Source organism: Neofelis nebulosa, chromosome 13 (genome assembly GCF_028018385.1).
Source record: "Neofelis nebulosa isolate mNeoNeb1 chromosome 13, mNeoNeb1.pri, whole genome shotgun sequence".
In the NCBI taxonomy this organism is placed as follows: Eukaryota; Metazoa; Chordata; class Mammalia; order Carnivora; family Felidae; genus Neofelis; species Neofelis nebulosa.
In genome coordinates this window covers 16,219,520-16,236,411 of record NC_080794.1, presented here as the reverse complement: position 1 = coordinate 16,236,411, position 16,892 = coordinate 16,219,520, and the positions used below count along the sequence as shown (strand labels likewise).

General features: G+C 39.4%; 1 protein-coding gene across 17 annotated transcripts in view; it reads left to right on the top strand.

The window, feature by feature from the left end:
* PCDH15 (protocadherin related 15) overlaps window positions 1-16,892 on the top strand; it is a 1,242,339-nt gene that overhangs the window by 903,781 nt on the left and 321,666 nt on the right. The window lies entirely within an intron of this gene.

The window sequence follows — 16,892 nt, the reverse complement described above, 5'->3', positions numbered from 1 at the left end:
AACACAGACAACCAAGATGTCACTTTACCTTTCTGGGATCTGAGGTTCTATGAGCAATACTTAGGTTATTGATATTAAAATAATAAACCCGTGGGGCGCCTGGGTGGCGCAGTCGGTTAAGCGTCCGACTTCAGCCAGGTCACGATCTCGCGGTCCGTGAGTTCGAGCCCCGCGTCAGGCTCTGGGCTGATGGCTCGGAGCCTGGAGCCTGTTTCCAATTCTGTGTCTCCCTCTCTCTCTGCCCCTCCCCCGTTCATGCTCTGTCTCTCTCTGTCCCAAAAATAAATAAAAAACGTTGAAAAAAAAAATAATAATAATAATAATAAACCCGAGGGGTTCAGTGTCCAGACACATAAAGACCACTGATGTAGATTGTCCTCAATATCTGAGAGTCAGATTTAATAATTTTAAGTTACTTTCAGGCCAGGAAGGCCATGATTCTGTATACGTTTGAGAACATTTGAATGCCTCCAAATTGTTACTAAATGACATATTGTATATTATATAAGTATATCATAATGATATGTAATAACGTATATATAATGCATACTAAATATGCACCAGTATAGTATATAATTAATGCACATAACTCAATTTACTTGTCTACATGTCTTAGCATATAGCATATATAAATAGTTCAGAATAGTAGAGCATCAGCCTAAAGACCCTGACGACAAACCTAAGCCTTCACGTGCGCATCCCGATTCCGCCGGCCTCGCGTTTGCCTTCTTTTCCTTTGCACGTGCTTTGCTCCTGAACCACCAGCTGCACCTAACCGAAAGCATGTGGCTTCCTCTTTCTCACTTCCTCCAGTTAGCCACTTCCCTTCCATGTACAGCTTGATGAGCCTTCTTGTCCTTCACATTATTTCCCTTCTGAGGACGCATGCCTTGGCGGTGTTCATCCTTCCTTGATGGTCCCTGCTCTTGCATCCCACCTGGACACAGTGCTGTGCAGCCACGCTTCTGTGATCCACTGCTGTGACACAAAACACTCATCACACCTCGTCCCACATCATCACTCCTCATCGGTGTGAGACATTAGGGAAGAAACAGTTCACGTTCTTCTCAGTGCTTCTGCACACTGTTTTCTGTCAACCAAGAGTACTCTTCTTAACCCAGATTTTGCAAGGCTGGCTCACTTTCTTCGTACAGAACTCTGCCCAAAATGTCACCTCCTCAGAGAAAACTTCCCTCGAGGCTTAGTGCTGACCCCCTTCCAGCTCACACACTCTCTGTGACTCCCCTTCTCAAATGATCCTATTTTCTTCTCTCTTACCCTCACCCCACGCTGAAGACCCCAAGAGGTCAGTGTCTTTTTTTTTTATCACCATACTGCCTCAACACGCAAGACCTATCACCCATGCGGTACCTAGTCATCCAAAGGATGAATTGTTACCAAATTCACATGGCGCTGTTGTTAACATAGTCTAGAAATAATTCCGTGCTGTCTCTCTTTTATTCATCGGATTAAGATAGACTTTCTTGGGTGATAAAAGGGATGACATTATAGCATGGACAGTGGAAATTCACATGTACGCACTTCCATGTGTGGATACCCCCTGCTGTATATGGCAGTGGAGAAAAGGCCACAGTACATTTTATTCCTATCTTGCTTATGGCATGTGTCATGGTGACGAAATCCACCCTTTCAACCGTTTGTCTTGAGGGCAGAACTCTCAAGACAATTAAAAATTAGTTTATAGCATCCACATCAATAGTGCCTCGCACATCACAGGTGCTCAATAGAGTTGATGCTTAATATGTTTATTCCAGGATGACAGAAGGGAGACATGTGGACAAGCAGAATGAATGGGAAGGTATAAACACATTGGCCTCTGTTTCTAGTTGATTGGTGGACCTCAAGAACTACATTTGTCTTTACCGAGGCACTTATATGGGCAGCAACATTACAGTGTATACAGATAAAGGAATGACACTCGTTGTCATGTTCTTATTTAATTAGACCTGATTCTTATCTCTATAATAACATAATTGGAAGTAAAAGTAAGTTTATACATAAAAAATAAAAAAAATAAAAAAGCCAGCAGGGAGCTGGAAAGTGTAACTAAGAAAATGATAGCAATTATGTGGTGGAACTATATCTCAAAAAATGTCTGCCTTGGGGGATCAAAAGCTGATTTCTGGCATTTGCTGGCTGAAACAGTTAATTTCCCTTATGTATCTCTTTATAAAATAGATCTTTCTTTGCCTTTAAAGATTCATATTTTATATAACTTCCTGAACCATGCAGATTATGAAGATAGAGTGTCATTTGTGTTTATATGGCTCTATCTTTAAAAGTTACTTAAGCACCAAGAGATAAAGACTTATAATTAGTATTTTAAATGTTATTCCTGGCATGTGGTAAAAGAGTGGCATGGCTATAAAACATCCTTCAAGGGCCTGGAAATAGAAGGAAATCGATATCCTATTGAGAGAAAAATGTGTAAACAAAGCAAAATGATTTAGAACTGGGACCTGTCCCTGCCTCATAAGAATGACAAAATAAATTCTGTGCTGCACCCACCCAGCCCTTGCCAGCCCTGTCTTTCCGCACTGACCCAGCACGATATCACCTCATTTATTTTTAGTTACTATTCTGGTGTCAGAAAGAGTAAGAACATTAGAAGCAAAGATGACAGTGAATAGAGACTGTCCAGCAGAGAGCTCCTTGGATAACAGATTTTAAGTACATTTTATTTATTTTTATTTTTTTTATTAACTTGTTTTATTTATTTATTTATTCAATTTACATCCAAATTAGTTAGCATATAGCGCAACAATCATTTCAGGAGTAGATTCCTTAGTGCCCCTTACCCATTTAGCTCATCCCCCCCTCCCACAACCCCTCCCATAACCCTCAGTTTGTTGTCCATATTTATGAGTCTCTTCTGTTTTGTCCCCCTCCCTGTTTTTATATTATTTTTGTTTCCCTTCCCTTATGTTCATCTGTTTTGTCTCTTAAGGTCCTCATATGAGTGAAGTCATATGATTTTTGTCTTTCTCTGACTGATTAATTTCACTTGGCATAATACCCGCTGTGGAAAATAGTATGAAGGTTCCTCAAAAAACTAAAACTGGAACTACCCTATGACCCAGCAATTGCACTGCTAGGATACTACTGGGTATCCACGGGATACTATTTGGTGTGCTGTTTCGAAGGGACACATGCACCCCCATGTTTATAGCAGCGCTATATCAATAGCCTAAGTATGGAAAGAGCCCAAATGTCCATTGATGGATGAATGGATAAAGAAGATGGGGTATATATACACAATGGAGTATTAGTCGGCAATCAAAAAGAATAAAGTCTTGCCATCTGCAACTACGTGGATGGAACTGGAGGGTATTATGCTGAGTATATTTTAACCAGGACGTTCCGAATCTATTATTTTCAATGTGGCCCCAAGACTGCCTTGGCCTGAGGAAGTACATTCTCGATTATTCCACCTTCTTGGTGGAAACATCTTTGACTGCGAGAAGCAGATAGGTTAGGCATAAAGGTGTGAGTAATCAGGTCCTTATAAATTGGTGCTCTGACTTTATATCTCTGATACCTGAGTATTGAAACAGGAACAGCGTGATTCTCATGTGTATGGGTCCTGAGCACCCCGCCCCTGCCCCGCCAGGGTGGTGCTGTCACAAAACACCATCTGCACCTTCCATACCTGGAAATGAGGTGCAGTCAGAGTACTAGCATATCTCGTGTTGAGGGGGAAGTTGCGGGCATGAGTGAGAATGATTTTTGGCCTGAAAGAGCTTTTTGTGGGCCATCAGTGAAACTCTGCAGGTTTGACACCAACGAATATCATGCTGTGTTGTCTTAGGTCTCATTTCACACATTGCTGGTTTTCTCGAAAAACCAACTGCTGTGTATTGAAGATACAGATCTTGGTATGTAATTTTGATATTTTGAAGATGTAGATTTTCATATCAGTAGTTAAGTCTAGTCCATACTCTATGGATGCTGTTCTTAAAATTGTACAACTTTCATTGGTGTTCTTGATCCTTAATGAATATAGAGATATTCCTGAGCAGCCTTTAAAAATATCAGTCAGGGGGCACCTGGGTGGCTCAGTCGGTTGAGTGACCGACTTCGGCTCAGGTCATGATCTTGCAGTCTGTGAGTTCGAGCCCCGCATTGGGCTCTGTGCTGACGGCTCAGAGCCTGGAGCCTGCCTCAGATTCTGTGTCTCCCTCTCCCTGCCCCTTCCCCGCTCATCCTCTGTCTCTCTCTGTCTCAAAAATGAATAAAAGTTAAAAAAAATTTTTTTTTAAATATCAGGCAGTTAAGGGTCTGACTTCGGCTCAGGTCATGATCTTATGGTTTATGAGGTCAAGCCCCACATTTGCTGACAACTCAGAGCCTGGAACCTGCTTTGGGTTCTGTGCCTCCCTCTTTCTCTGCTCCTCTCCCACCCCTCTCTCAAGAAATAAGCATTAATTTTTTTTTTAAATATTGATGCCTAGACTCCACCCTGAGATATTTTTGTATATGTGATGTGCCAATCACAGTAGAGCCACTGTGAGAGATGTGATTTAACAAAACAAAGCAGCTCTAATATACAGCCAGTTTTGAGAAAACCCATCTTGAGCCCTCCCAGTGTTTCACACGTGTGAAAATTGGAATTCCTAATGTATCAAGATGGAGTCTTACGTGATGCTGAGTCCTTGGATCCTTACCCCCGTCTTTCCATTTTTCTCATTCTTCAGTTCCCATTTTCTTCTGTCCTGCTTCTTACTCATCCCCCCCCCCCTTTTCCTCACCTTCACCCGTGCTCTACTAATAATTCCATTTCTTTCCATTTCCCTCCACTACAGCCATGTCCCCTCTGTACTGACGCCATCCTGTTGGTCTGTCACTGTTTCTGAGTCTCCCCATGTGCTGGTCTCCATGCCCTTCCCAGGTCCAGCCTCACACTGCCTTCCCACCCTGACCCATCCAGGCACTTGGATTGATTGATGCATTTGCAGAATTGATTAACTTATTTCTTTATAATTATTCATTGTTATTATTTTCTTTCACTGACGTGGTACCATGAGAAGTATACAAAATTGCAAGCCATGTGAGTCCATCTTTAATTGTCAAATACAAGAGCACTTCTCCTTCCTCCATCAGGGCAAAGCTCTCATCTGTACCGTTTCATAGAAAACCTCCCTGGTGACTGAGGTACTTTGTCGCTGGCTCGCTGTTCACTTCTCATTCTTTAAATATTAACATTCTCCAGAAATCAATGTGCAGTTTTCTGTGTCCTGTATTCCCATGTTGTTAGTCATTAGCGCTATGCGTACTCACACCTCCCAAAGTTAAATGCCCCGTGGCCACCTGAACATCAAGCTGGTGTTCAAGTATCTGTTGCACGTGGTAATGCAGGCTTTTGACAGGCACTTCAGATTGGACACACTCTGAGATAAATGAGCTAATCCATCATCTTTCATCTAATACAGAAACACAGACTCACACACACGCATCCTGTCTTCTTAGGCAGCTGCTACATTGGGACGGGCCCCGTGAGCCTAAGATCATACAGGCCTTAGCAGCAACCTCAGATTTCTGTCTTGTATCCCCTCCTTCACCTCCACGGATCCAGATGTCCAGGTTCTGGAATTGCTGTTTCAAAATGGATCTGCCATGACTTCCCTTTCTGTGTCTATGCCCTGTGGTGAATTAGGCTACTACAGGGGACTCTGACCCATAACCCTATTTCTGAAGATACCTCACGCCCCTCCCACGGGTGGTTGTTCCAAAACACGAGGCAGGACAGGTCCTCATCCGAGGAAGGGGCCAATCTCTACACATGTCGTCTAGCACATCTCTGTCACACCTCAAGTATGTTCGTCTTCTCCTGGCACATCCCTCCATGTAATTGACTTTGACATCATATAGAGGGTTTTATTTTGTTCGTTTTGTTTAACTTCAGCATGAAATATCCCTTCCCATTCTATGGTTACCGACATCTCTGAAATTTCAAGGTTTGAACGAAATTATATCTTGCACAGTTCAAATGTTACTTTTTAGAGGTTGTTTTTTTTTTTCCTTTTTAATTTTGTTAATGTTTATTCATTTTTGAGAGACAGAGAGACAGAGCACAAGCTGGGTAGGGGCAGAGAGAGAGGGAGACACAGAAACTGAAGCAGACCCCAGGCTCCGAGCTGTGAGCACAGAACCCAACGTGGGTCTCGAACCCACAAACCGCAAGATGGTGACCTGAGCCTAAAATGGATGCTTAACCGACGGAGCCACCCAGGTGTCCCTCAAATGTTATTTTTTAAATAAAGCCTTCATTTCTCTAGCAAGTCGGAATGAATTGTTCCTTTCAGCATACTCCCACACATCCATCTGGCAACTGTTACCTGGCTCACATTTTACCGCACCTTGCAGTAAGCTTAGCACCTACATGCCTGTCCCCCGGCTGAACTGTAAATTCCTTTAGGACAGGAACTCTTCATGATGTCTAACCACCACTGGTCAGCACATCACTTCCTCACGGTAGGGCTTCGCCAGATAGCCATGGAATGTATTCCCCCAAAGCTTTCTCAGTCCGTTTAGAAAAAGCCTCATTCTACAAATGCATTTTGTTTCGCTTCAGAATTCCCTCTGCCATTCAGAGTGTTATCCCCCAGGGCCCTCTCTCTAAGTCCACAGTTTCAGCCAGGCTACGCCTTTATTGTGCTTCATATAGAAAACACTCCAGTGGGGTGCGTGGGTGGCTCAGTTGGTTGGGTGTCTGACGGCAAGCGGTTCATGAGTTCAAGCCCTCGAGATCCCTGCCGACAGTGCCCAACCGGCTTCGGATTCTCTATAAAACCCCCCTCCCTGCCCCTCTCCTGCTTGCTCTCTCTCTCTCTCAGAAATAAATAAACATTGAAAAATATATATTTTAGGAAGCACTCTGCACTGAAGATGTTGCTGATACATTTAACTTAGGCTGTGTCACAGGTCACTGCATATTAGAGCTTGAAACTACTTTGAAAATATTTCTTGTTCATATCCTCATTCAATAAAGAATTTGAGTCGATACACTGATACATGATTGGTCCAAATTCACAACCTTTATAAGTGACAGAGTTGATACCGAATCCAATTTAAAGACAAGAGATTCTGGAGCCCAACTAGCTGTGTCCCCACTTCGGATCCTTATGTGTCTCCATACAAAGAGCTTAGTCATCTCTGCTTTCATTTTCTAACCTGAAAAAGGTGATAATTATAGTATCAGCTTCACAAAGGTGTTCCGAGCTTTAATTAGTTATATAAACTACTGCTACATGTGTACTTGAAAATATTTCTCGTATAAATGTTATCTAGTTATTATTATTATTGAATTATTCTCATGGAATATATAAAGCATTTATGGTTATTAATAACCTTTACTGCCTTATCTGTATATATCCTTCTCTGTTATGGGTACTAGTTAGTACTATGTGGAGGAACATACACACTACACATAAAATTATATATTAAAATGATTTTTCATAATTTCCAACAGTATAAAGAAAATTAGGATAAACCCATGTCATATATCAATGCCTTTTGACAATTTACTTTATGTCAAATAATGACATTGTTCTCTGTGCTGAATGTATGTGTTGTGTGTGTGTGTGTGTGTGTGTGTGTGTGTTTGGGTTTGTGATATCATGACTAACGTCTGAGGGGTATATTTATTTAAAATCTTGGTGGAATTTAGTATTTCAGCAAATACCTGATAGATTTGATGAGCAAACCTTACAAAAATGTAAGCATATTTTTACATTTGTAAAAAAAAATTTCATTTATTTTTGGTATTTGAAACAATTTAAATTTTTTAAATTTATCTTTAACATTTATTTTTGAGAGACAGAGACAGAACACAAGCAGGAGAAGGGCAGAAAGAGAGGGAGACACAGAATCCAAAGCAGGCTCCAGGCTCTGAGCTGTCAGCACAGAGTCTGACGCGGGGCTCGAACTCATGGACCGTGAGATCATGACCTGAGCCGAAGTCGGACCCTTAACCGACTGAGCCACCCAGGTGTCCCTGAAACAATTTAATTTTAATGAAGACCATACGATTTCTTACCCAAGCCCACTTGCATTAGAATGAGAATATATACCTAAAATCACAATTCTTAATTTATATGAGTTAGTTGCCCATGTTGAATTCGAAACCTCATTACGCGATCTGTATTTTGTTCATGTGGATGAGATTTCGCACCTGTGAAAAAGCAACACCTTCCCTTTAGTTGCTCAGGTTTGAAAGCGGAGTCATTCCTGCCACATTATTTACTCCCTCCTCTCTGTCGGTTACCAAGTCCTACTGGTTCCTCCTTATGTACGAGCCAAATGCACCTGCTCGAGTCTTTTCCCACAGCCTCCATCCTCCCGAGAGCTGCCTTCATCATTCATGCTGACCAGGCGGGCCCTTCTTTGGGCTTCATTCTATCTCCTGTCTTCCCTTCTCCATTTGGCAGCCACAGGACTCTTGCAAACCTGGAAGCATATCAATCATTGCCATGCTGATGCCTCTGGGGGTTTCCCACAACTCTAGGAATAGAGGTCAGTCACTGTCTCACATGACCAGTCTGCTGATTACTCTCCAGTTTGATTCTTACCAACTACTTTTCTCTTGTTCTTTGAATGCTTCTACTTCTATGCGTATGCCGGTCATCATTAAGATCTCAGTTTAAGTGTCTCTTCCTCAAAGAAGCCTTCTAGGACTCCCTTCCTAAATTATGCTCCCTCTGTTATCCCAGAGCATCCTGATTCTTCCTTCATAGCATATTTCAGAATTTCTTATTATAGTGTTAATTATCTGTTTCTCACATTAATAGTTAATAAGCTCAAATGCAGCATAGACTTGGTTAGTTTCTCTCTCTGTCTTGTTTCACTAGAATTTGTATTCGACATCTGGCACAACACCTGGTACATAGTAAACCTTTTATGCATTTTTATTTAATGAACAAATGGATAAAGGGATTAATGGATGCAGGTAAAATAAGTGTTCTTTAATTTATTGTATGGCTGTTGGGAAATTATCTATATTTCAGGTTAAAGTGATTTAAAAACTAATCAACTGAACTTCAGATGTATTTGCATTCTTGAATAGCATCCTAGAATGTAGTACTTTCTAGCTTGATTAGTCAGAAGAATTTTTCCAATGAAAGCTCTTGAGAGGCTAAACAATCTGACAGAAAACATGTCATGAGAAAGTAATCACATATGCTTTTAGAGAAGCAAAGGGGAATAATTAACACACTTACTGGAAAATCATTCATTGTGTTGAGTATCGTAAGGAGAAAAGGAACCACTAAGATTTAATTTCTGACCTTCAGTCATAGGGAAAAAGGGAATATAATATTTTTTGTTTTATCATGATGATAAATATGGCTCAGATAATCCAGTTGAACATTATGAAATGTTTTAACATGTAAATGGCTCTTAAGACCCCAAGAGTTATGTTGTGTAGAGTAAGCCTTCCCATTTGATAAACTTGGGGGAAATATTAATGAAATCAATACAGTGATCACCAACATCTGCATTTTTAACTTGTATATGTAAAAATTAATTCTTGCATTTGGCTTTTATATTATTTTTCAATCATCATCCCCCTTCCCTGATATATATAGAAACCCAGATTTTCAAAGAAAATCTATTTGTAAAGGCAATTAAGTTAATTTACTTTTATATTTATCTAGCATGTTTTGGATTGTCACAGTGAAAGCTGTCCATGGTGAATTTCAGTAAGTAATGCTTAAATGCTTGCATCTTTATAAAGCTTTTTGTTTAATTGTATGTGATTTTTTTTAATATCATCTACATTGTACATTTTAAATTCTGACAATATTATTTCTCATCATTACAGTTCTACATATTTCTGGTTTACTAGGTAATTGATTTGAAACTTAGAAACTAGAAGAAACAAAAATGTTTAATATATATATATATATTTTTTCTTTATACCAAAGTATGTTAGCTTTTTTTTCCAGCTATTGTTTCAAACAAAGAATAAAGGTATCTTCTCCCCTCAACTCCCTCTTGCAGTAAATTATGCTACAATGTCAAAGCATAATCATTTGAGTATAAGAAAAATACTTGCATATTGAGACATTTCAAAGATAAGGAATCTTAGGAAAAAGCCAATATTTCAAATAGAACAGTAGAGATTTCTTGGAAGCGTAGTAAACTTCCTCATTCAGTTTGGCAAATAAAACAAGCAAAAATACCATTGAACAAGCCCTAATATACATGCATGTTACAAACACATGTTAAATATGTATTTTCTTAGACAAATTATAATTTAATTTATATAGATTTTTATGTGCCTGGTGCTAACCTAGATGCTCTGGAAAAGGATGAAGAAAGTGCTAACCCCTGAGGAGTTCCATATATATTGTAAGAGGTCATCTCCATTCACAGTGGAGTCACCAGAAAATATCTCAAACCAGGGCGCCAGGGAGCTCAGTCGGCAAAGCGTCCGACTTCGGCTCAGGTCATGATCTCGTTGTTCATGAGTTTAAGCCCCACATCGGGCTCTGTGCTGAGAGCTCAGAACCTAGAGCCTGCTTCAGATTCTGTGTCTCCCTCTCTCTCTGCCCCTCCCCCGCTCATGCTCTGTCTCCCTCTCTCAAAAATAAACATTAAAAAAATTTTTAAGAAAATATCTCAAACCATTATTGAATTTCTTTTAAGTTTATTTATTTATCTTGAGAGAGAGAGACAGAGAAAGAGAGGGAGGGAATCCCAAGCAGGCTTTGCACTGTCAGCACAGAGCCCAATATGGGGCTCAAACCCATGAACCATGAGATCATGACCTGAGCCAAAATCAAGAGACAGACACTGAACCAAGTCAGCCACCCAGGCCCCACAAACCACTATTGAATTTTCTATATTACATGGAAAAGAATAAGAATATTATGAGTGTCCTTTAGAACATGAGTGGGGAGAATGGTCTGTTAGGGCCTGAGCAGCTGGGAGGGCTTCATTGCATGAACCTATGAGGACAGTCAGTGCACACAGGCAGGGAAGGGGGTGTGAGGTTATTGGAGATGGATGCGTACAACCAAAGGTAAGGGAGATACCACTCCAAATGCCGGTGGAGAGGAGAGGAACTGAATGGTAAAAGTTTTGCCTTTCTTTCACTAAGCCAAGTATGCACTGCTTTATTCCCCAAGCCCCTGTCTTTATAGGCATTTCTGCCTATAGGCAATTCAGCAATTGTAGACAGTGGAAGATTTATTAAAGAAGTATTTTAGACAGGGTCCTTCAATTGATGAGTTAAGGCATGGGCTATGGCAACTTATGGAAGCCAACTTTGAGGAAATCTGTATTCGAGGTAATGAGGTAGGAACTGAGCATGAGAGAACGTACAAGCTTGAAAGCATCTAAGGTCTACAGTTCACAGTCTCAGAGTTTGAGTAATGAGATTCAGTGAGCCTCTACACAAGGATTATGAAGTTGCCACAGAAAGGGAGCAAGCCCTCCAAATTCTCAGGCAATATAAAGATACACTTTTAAAAGTCTTACTGTTGCAGCTTTATTCTTGGGCTTTTTATCGGGGATAGGAACACCAAGAGAGTAACGATCTCCAGTAAGTAACAACCCTTTTAATGGTCCCTAAAATATTAATGATCATGGTGGTGTTAATGGTGTTCATACCTCCTCCTGAATTATACACCGGAAAGATACCTTTGCTAAACACCCACTCAACTGACCTGACTGCCATCTTAGATTAGTCTGGGACATGCCCAACAGAAGAGGGCTGACTAGTAGCCCCATATGCTTTTTAGCTTCAAAGTTCACATTAAGGCTGCAGAGAGCATAATCTGGAGATGCCTAGATTACATTGCCCAGTTTGCTTGACCAGAGTCAATGGTCTTAGGTCCAGACTGACTGCCAACCTTGAGATCCAATAGGCCTCTTCTAGCTCCAAGTTTATTTAGCTTCAGGTTAGGATACAGGGCAGTTAACAATGTAATTTGTATGACAATAGCCTAGTGGAAGTCTTGTGTCTGAATGCAGTTTCTAATGTCTTCTAAATCATCGACACTCAGGATATTTTACCCCCTTGATACATATACCTGTGGCATTCTCCTAAAATTTTTGTTATAGCAACTTCTATAATACCTAGTAAATAAAAGCAGACTTCCTAGAACACTGGTAAGCACGAGAATATCTTTTATCCAGTAAGGAGTTAGAATTCCCTCTGCAAAATACATTTCCGACTATATCTTTCCCTAAGTAGATTATCTAATATTTCTTCAACATTTTAAAGATTAGTTATTTCCTTCATCCTTTTTTACTTACACCTTTTCGTAAGTGTTAATGGTGATATTCAAGTCTGTATGAAATTTTTTCAAACATAAATTAACATAAATTAAATTCTTTCTCCAACAAATCTCTCTCCACGGTTATTACCTAGCTGGTGAGTTTTAGGTTGCCTTCCCAAATAATCTTTCTATCCAGGAGATCAATATCCACTCAAGTTTCATTTTGATCTGACTGCATAAGTGAACCAGAAATCCTTTATTATATCATAGAGCTGAGGCCAAGAGGTTAAACGTTTAACACAGCACACTTCAATTAATATTGCTATGTTTTCTCCACTTTCCAAAAAAATCAGGTTTTTCTCACATATCATGCATTTTTCAATACCAGAGTAGGCAGTAGAGACTATCTCTCAGGAAACTCTGAGTTTCATCTGGTCTGGCATCATAACCATACACCATCCCCCAGGTACAAGTTTTCACAGACATAAGCTTCTGGGCATGATCTTAGCGTACCAGGCATTTGTCTCTCATGAGACAATACCGTGTTGACCCCGAATCTGTCCAAACCACACAGAAGGTACCCTGGAGAGCTACATTTCCAAGTGATCCCAGGTGGGTCTTATACATTGGCTTCATACAAAAGCCAAATGCAGTGGCCTTCTCTAGCATCAGCCACAACTCAATATCACATCTGAGAGGAGCCTTTGACAGGGTTATATTCTTGCTCTGAAGTGTTCTCTCAGAGAAAAGTATAAAGATATGCTTCCTTTAAATCTTTGTTTATTCTCATTCCATATTCCACATTTTTACCTGGTTTACCTTTTATTACTTTTCTTAACACAGGCTCAGCATTCCAGAGTGGGATTTGCTGATTGTGTTCTACCTTTTTTCCCTAAGGCTGATGTTTCCTTGCCTTCCAGAACTTTCCCTTCTGTCCATTCCCAGGAAGAAGGGGTAGGTTTGAAAAGGTGTCATGGAATAACATGGAGCTGAAGACAATTACCTGAGAGTAGAGGAGGTCATAGTGGTTTCAAAGATAGAAACACCTGTTTATGAAATACAACCAAGACCTAAACTTTGAAATGAGCATTGGAAGGAAGAAAGAAAGGAGAAAAGTGAATCAAATCACAAGACAAGGAATGAATAATTAGAATGGTTCTGGTCGGCCTGAATGATATCCTGTCAATGCATTAGAAAGGCAAAATGGGTAAGGACAGGTAAAGAGTCTACATTCCTTCATAATTTTGGAGAGCATCCTTGAGCATAATTTACATGTCCTAATACACATTCATCATCAGGGTGATTTTCTAGTAAATTTAGACACTTATGTAACAGTGACCACAATCCAGGCCCAAACATTGTCATCACCCAGAATGGCTCCTTGTGCCTGCTTGCAGTTAATTCTCCCCCCAGCCCTGACTCTGGGACCCTAGTTCTGCTTTTTATCTCTAAAAAAAATGCGCCTTATCTAAAAATCTCAAAAATATGGAATTGTACAACATGCGGTAATCTTTTTGGGGGGAGGAGAGGTGGTGTCTTTCATTTAGCATGACTCAATAGTATATTTAGTAGCAGCACTGTGACTTTATTTAGCCATCTATGCTGTAGCGTGACTCAGTACTGTAGTTCTCTTTCTTGGAATTTCTCAATAGTATTCCATTGTATAAAAACACCAGGTTTTATTAATCTGTTCAGCAACTGATGAACATTTGAACTGTTCCAGTTTTGGAGAATATGAATAACATAGCTATGAATTCTCTGTAGGCCTTCCTATGGACACACACTTTTTTATTTCTACTGGGTGTATACGTAGATACCTGGAGTAGACTTGCTCAGTCACGTAAGAGATACGCACTTTTCAAGAAACTGCCAAACTCCTTTCCAAAGCGACTGTACCATTTTACATGTCCACATCATCACTGACACTTGGTATCGTCAGTCTTTATTAAGCCCACCGTAGCAGGTACCTTGCCATATCTCATTGTGGTTTTAATTTTCATTTCCTGAAGGAGTCTTGATTTTGAGATCTTTTCATGTGCCTGTTAGTGATTTTTCTATTTTTGATATAATGTCTATTCAAATCATCTGCCCATTTTCTTATTTGTACTGCTTATCTTCTTCATATTGACTTGTAATTCTTCTTTGTAAGTTATGACCACAAGTCCATTATCCGATATATGATTACCACATACTTTCTCAAAGTCTGTGTTGTGTCTCTCATATTCTTAGCAGTGGTTTTAAAAGATCAAAACTTTTAATTTTGAGAGAGTTTAATTTATTATTTTTTTTCTTTTTTGTGTATCATGCTTTTGATGTCATTTTTGAGAAGGTTTTGCCAAGTAAGTTCATGAACATTTTCTGTTATCATCTGTGAGGCTCATACTTTTAGCTTTTATGTTGTACAAGAGATCCATTTTAAATGCTGTGACATAAAGGTTTCAGTTCATCTCTATTTTTTTAATCTTCTGCATAGAAATATCTAATTGTCTCACCATGTAAAAACTATCTTTTCATCCTTGAATTACCATGGTATCTTTGTTGGGAATCAGCCATAAATGGAAGAGGTTATTTCTGAACTTCTGTTCCATTAATCTGTATGTTTACTTTATTCCTAAACCACATTGTCTTGATTATTGTAGGTTGATAGTATATTTTGAAATCATATAGTATAAGTCTTTTTAAATTATTTATCTTTTCTAAAATTCCTGTGGCTATTCTGGGTCCCTTATATTTCCATAGAAATTTTAGGATTAACTTGACAAATTCTACAAAACAAAGCCTGATAAGGATATTGGTAGAGGTTATAGTGAATTTATAAATCAAATAAATTGTGGAGAATTTCCATCTTAACAGTATTGAATCTCTCAATCCATGAACATGGACTCTCTTTCCATATACTTTTACATTTATCTCAGCAATGTTGTAGATTTTGGTGTGTACATTTTGAACATATTTTGCTAAATTTATTCATAGTTATTTTGTCATTTTTGAAGCCATCATGGATGGAAATATTTTATTTTGGGATTGCTCACCACAAATGCAAAACAAGAAAGAAAATGCAACAGATGTTGTTTAGCCTTGGTAGTCATTTGCTAGCTTTCATGGTTTCTTGTAGATTACTTAGCATTTTCTACATAGATAACCATATCTTCTTCAAATAAGTATGGTTTTACTTCATCCTACCAATCCAATGCCTTTTATTGTTTTTGTTCTTTTACATACTTTATTGCACTGCCTGGAACCTCCAGTACAATGTTGAATAGAAGTGGTGAGAGGATCCTTTTTATGTTCCTGATCTTAGGGGAAAGCATTGAGCCCTTATCTTTAAGTATAATGCCAGCTTTTGGTGGCTTTGTAGATAGTTTTTATCAAGTTGAAGAAGTTTCCTTCTATTTCTAGTTTGTTGAATCACCTTTTTTGTAAATGGACAGTTTTACCAATTGCTTTTTCTGTATTTATTGAGATTATCATGTGGTTCCATCCTTTGTTTCATCAATATGATGTATTATATAAATGATTGAATGTCTTTATTTTGCCTTCAATTTGAAGGATTGTCTCACCATATATATTATACTTGGTTGACAGAGGGTGGTTGTTTTTCATCCCAACCCTTTGAATATGTCATTCCTATGCTTACTGACCTCTATTATTTGTAATGAGAAGTCAGCCGTGAATGACACATTGTTTCCTTTTATGAAATGAGTCCTTATTTTTTTTCTGCTCTTAAGATATTCTTTGTGTTTCAGCAATTTGGGTGTGATGTGTCTAGGTGCACTATTGTTCTATTTGTATCTATTATTCAGATCCATGGACCTCTTAGTTCTTGACAAAAACTCTCTCCCTGAGCAAACTTTAGTTCAGCTATGGTGAGCCTTTTCAATTAGGCCTCATGGTCGGGCCTTGTCTTTGGTCGGCCCAGCCCAGTTTCAGCAAGAATCCTGTTCCCCTCGTTATAGACAGCCCCTAACCTCAGTATCCGATCAAATCCCTCATCGCCTACCCTGGTATCTGATCACCCTCGCCTGCCTTCTGCAAAAATCCTGCTAAGCTGTTTTAACAAAAATCCCCCTACACTTGATGTCTTCCGTTAATAATTTTCCATCCATTCTGGTCAATAGCTGCAAGTCCTCAGCTGCCTTTACCGCAGCTGGAGTTGAGCTGAGCCCTCCTTCTCCCCTACCCTGATAGTCCTGACACATATCACAAAGGGCCTGGACGATGCCTTCCTGACCATGTTAGCAAGTGTCAGAATAATTTTTTGTTTAACAATCTCTAGATTTCTTTTGTAATTACCACGTTTGTTTTAACTCTATATTGTAGTACTTGTGGATCTTGATATGAACTATGAAGTGTTTTTGCTTTTGTTTTCTTTTAATAACATACAGACTTCATCTGCTGAACCTGTCTCTGTTAGGTTTGTGGCTCCTAACGTCTGTGCATGATTTTTGCTTTGATTTTTATTTTTATTTTTTAGCTGGCTTTTTAGGACTTGTTCTTGTTTCTCTATATCTTAATGCCAGCCAGTGATTTCCACTGAGGTTTGCACAAACACCTTTACCGGTTGATCTGAGCATAGGTTGGGCCGAGCACAGAATGTTCGGGCCGTGCTCAGGATGTCCTGTCGGCATGGAGATTTCCCCCAAACCTTCC